This window comes from Venturia canescens, chromosome 3 (genome assembly GCF_019457755.1).
Source record: "Venturia canescens isolate UGA chromosome 3, ASM1945775v1, whole genome shotgun sequence".
In the NCBI taxonomy this organism is placed as follows: domain Eukaryota; kingdom Metazoa; phylum Arthropoda; class Insecta; order Hymenoptera; family Ichneumonidae; genus Venturia; species Venturia canescens.
In genome coordinates this window covers 19,518,044-19,522,463 of record NC_057423.1, presented here as the reverse complement: position 1 = coordinate 19,522,463, position 4,420 = coordinate 19,518,044, and the positions used below count along the sequence as shown (strand labels likewise).

The following is a 4,420-nucleotide window of genomic DNA, read 5'->3' as shown; positions in this document are numbered from 1 at the left end:
TCAAGTAGGTTGTGGCATTCAAGATAGGACATAACTTGGCCTGCGATTGCCCGTTCTAATAACTTAGAGAATTCAGAAAGATTTGCGATGGGGCGTATATCTGATGGTGAAGCCGGGTTTTTACATTTGAGCAATGGGCGAATAAACGCACGCTTCCAAAGTAGAGGGAAGTATCCCGTAGCAATAGAATGATTGAAAATTCTCACCAGAAACTCAATAATTACAGGAGCAGATTTTTTAACGCTGAAACAGGATATACCATGAGGGCCAGGTGACAGCGAAGAGGACGAAATGTTAATAATCAGTTTTGAGACTTGGGCCAAAGTTACAGGCACCAAGGAGAAAACGTGGTCATTATGCGGAAAACTAGCGAGTCGACAGATAATATTGCCACTGGGGCAGAGAGAGAGAGAGAGAGAGAGAGAGCGAGAGAGAGAATCGACAAACTTAAGGGATAAAATATTCTTGAAAGAAAGAAGAGGGAGGGAAAGAAGAAGCATAATTCGATACAGCGATGTCTATTGAAAAAGGAAAGCAGGAGGGAGAAAAAAGGAAAACGTTTCAGTTGAATAAAAGAAGGTGAAGAAAAGAAAAAGAATTAAAGGAATAGAAGTAAAAAATATAAATCAAAAATAAAAAAACTAGAATTAAGTTTGAGTAAAGAGAGGAGGAAGGAAAGAGGAAGGTTTCTTTTCAGAAGAGTGATACAAAAGAAAGATAAAGAGCAGGAGCAGTCTCACCTGTATTTGTCGCTGTTACAATTTTTCAATCGGCACTGCTCCAGTTTCGTCTTTCATTGCGGTGTTTTCTCTGACAGCAACAACCTGAAAATACATGTAATAAATAAGTAATTAGAAAATATCAAAATTCATAATAACGACAATACAGGGAAAGGACAGAAACAGAAGAGAGATGGGAAAAGAAAGAGAGAAGAGAAACGAAAAGAATCTACCTGTCAAAAATCAAAGGAGGAGCAAGAGGAAAAAACGCACGGTTCAGTAAATGAAAATCAGGTTTTCAGCTCGAGTTGCCCCATGTCGAGCGGACACCTTGTGATAAAAAAAATTAAAAGAATAAGAGAAAAGAGTAAGACAGAAAAAAATGTTAAAGTGAGAAAACTAACATCTCGACAACGTTTCGAGTGGAGAGAGAAGAGGAAGGGAAGAGAGAGAGAGAGAGAGAGAGAGAGAGAAAGTGAATTGGAAACAATCAAAATATCGAAAACTGAGAGGGAGAGAGAGAAAGATTAGCCCAATAAATTAAATCAAGAATAAAAGAAGTTGGAATAAGACAAGAGAAAAAGATAGAGAGTAAGAGAGAAAGATTATGAAATGAGATATAAAAAATAAATACACAATGACTTTCCTTACCTGTGCAAATGTTGGTCGATCTTCTCCGTTTACCATGACTTTTTTTATCACTCGTAACCTGTAACAGAAAACAAACAGATAAATTGAAAAATATGTAATTCACAAGAGCGATAATATTTCTATGCGCATTTGGACGAACTTGGGTATAAGTGTGCCCATAAACACAATAATTTACCCACTGCTCGTCCTTCGCGCTCGATACATTGTATCGAAGCACGTCTATTGCGCGAGTACGAGTAAGATAACCGGTAAACATATACACGGTTTACCCCAGAATTCCTCGTATTCCAAGAAAAATATATGTTACACGCTCTTCTCTGATAACAATAGAATAGCGTGCAACTCACATTAGAGCGCATATACGAGTAAAAATGTACTTACCAAATTTTTTTTTCCGCCCCGCTTTGTTGCTGCTCCTTTAAAGTTCGGAGTTGCTCCTTTTGTCTTCGCTGCTGAAATGTAAAAGAATGGATTATTCGTCATGAGAATGAACAAAACGAATTTTAAGAATTTTATATCACGCGGTACGTAAATGGACGCTTTTGCGAACGCTTCGCGTACACAAAACCCCATTTCCACACCTCGTAATATAAAATTTCGTATAACACGCATACGAAAGATCTTTTTCGTTCTAGTGTTATAATGTACTATTATCAAAATTACTTACAGCCTCGTAGCATTGTTTCGCTGGTCGTAGCGATACTGGAGAATGATGAATGGTGATTTGCCGCTCTCACAACACGCAGGGTTGACAACCTCGAAAAACCAAATCTTTGTACCGGCGCCAAAAAAGCAATGCGCGTCGCTATGAAACTTTCTTCACTTTTATTTCTCATTTTAATCAATCAAAAATAATCGGCTTTATATTTTTTAGCATTTTTTCCAGAGTTGTTTCACAATATAAATAATATTTGGTACCCACGTTAATTTTTTCACAGTTTTCGATTCCGAAACTTAATTGTCATGGGACACTGCCGATGGCGCTACCGGCGAGATACAAACATTACCGATTCGTGATATACGGAGTTCGACACGAAAATCGTAAAATAAATAAAAAGTGCGTGAATATAAAAGTGCGTGAAAACAATCGGTATCGTGTTCTGTCAAGTTTTGAGAAAGTTTTATTTTGTGTTGTCATCGGAAAAACAGTTTTCGAAATGAAGATTTTTGACATTTGTATAACCTATGTATCTCCGTATATAGGTTATACGAAAGTCATTTCTTGAATTTTTAACGAAAACTAATAGAAGAATCAAATTATTACAGGTATCAACGGCGGAGTGTCAAATAAAATTAAAAAAGATGACGTGGGAACGAGCCGTTGCACCGGTAATAGCTCAATGTTTGGATGTGTTACGTCCAGAAGGAACGAACGTAATTGTTATTATTCCAGACGACAAATAATCGATATTTAATGCTGCCACCAACCTACGTGAAGCGTAGGGTTTTCTGAGATGTTAGGATCGCCTATGTGGTCCCGTACGGGCCCCGGGAGGAGTTGACGGGCACGCTCAAGGTGGTGATATAAGTCGGATAATTTATTATTCGTAATTGCAAGTTTATTCGAGAGTAATGAAATAGGGAGAAACAAAAAACATGAACGGAAAATAGAACTTACAGTTGCTGGTTTTGAGGGGACGATTCTCTCCTTCTTTTCCACACTGACGCACCGCAGCACCACGTTACAACAGACGCGCGGGGGTTACACACGCATACACACACACCGAAGAAAAATAGCGGAAAAGTACGAAGGAGTAAGAGAAGATTGATAGGGGGTGCACACAAGAGTCTGCAAGACTCGGCAATAGAACGTCCGTGAGGGAAGGGGCAGTGTGTTGCTCACTTCGCGTTATTATCGAAAGTTAGGCTGACGACCTCTGTGCGGTTTCACCTTTATTTCAGGGTTTACTTAACCGCCGCGAGTGGCTAACTTACGGAGTTATCCGAGGGGACGACCGAATGTCTGCGAAGATCAAACGGAACTAAGGCCCGAGAATATCAGCCACGGCGACAATTGCTCGAAAGCGATCGTCGTGGCATGACATTCCCGCGCCGTCAGCACCCCGGTCGCACCCAAGGATATTCCTCCTCGAAACCCGGGATCAGGCGATGCTGAGCCAGCGGATTCCGAGGGCCACAACTCGCGACGGCACGAGGCAACGCACAGAGGTCGAGCCAAGGTCACTCTGTTGCCAAGTCTCGCGAGCGTCGTCACGCACCGCGGATGTGCCTTAAGGTAGGAGTCGCGCGACAATTGATATTAGACGAACTCGTGATTTTTAAATTATATAATTTTTACGTGATAAACTTTCATATGGCTAAAGGATTTAATACGTTACCGAACATTATGTCAAGAAATTTACGATCAAAAATAGAAATATAACACGGCATCTTATAAGAAACCCATCCCGCCAACACTATGATTGCAGAATTCATTTCCTTATCGATTAGATATAGTTTATGTTAAAATTGCTCCTCATAGATTATATTATAAAGATTCCAATGTGACCATAAAAATATAGGGCCACCGACTCATTCGAAGAGAATTTTTAAAATAATCTCGATGAAAACTCAGAAAATGGCAGAAGATCGACCGCCATGAATTGGCTCGATACACTTGGCAGCGTTGCATGTAAGCATATATATGTGCATGAGAGCCGTGATCGGCCACGGACGTCCGAGAATGTATATATATATATATATATATACTTTTCGTGCGCTCCCGCAATCTCTTTGTTTTTTGTAACATGAAATATTATTTGAACATTAACTTATATATACAGTATATGTATATATGTTTGCATGTGTATCATATATGTGTATATATATATATCACCCACCAAAAATGCCTGACGCAAGTGAGCAAATCTGAAACATTGAGATGGAAGATGCTCATTCGGTTATTTACTAAGGCTTGTATAATAACCTATTAAAAACACATTTCATTGCATATTTTTTTTATTCATAATAGAAAATGAGACATATTACAAATGTTGAAGATCAAACAACATTTATGCGCTGTGATTCAGTTGATTGAAAATTCCGTTTAA

At 39.1% G+C, this 4,420-nt stretch overlaps 1 long non-coding RNA gene across 1 annotated transcript; it reads right to left on the bottom strand.

Annotated features, from left to right (window-relative positions):
- Positions 1–747: 747 nt before the first annotated feature.
- Positions 748–1,779, bottom strand: LOC122407885 (uncharacterized). The gene is made up of 3 exons (XR_006260304.1): positions 1,752–1,779; positions 1,371–1,428; positions 748–824 (listed from the first exon to the last, which is right to left on the bottom strand). It is a non-coding gene; the product is annotated as an uncharacterized lncRNA (long non-coding RNA).
- Positions 1,780–4,420: the final 2,641 nt, after the last annotated feature.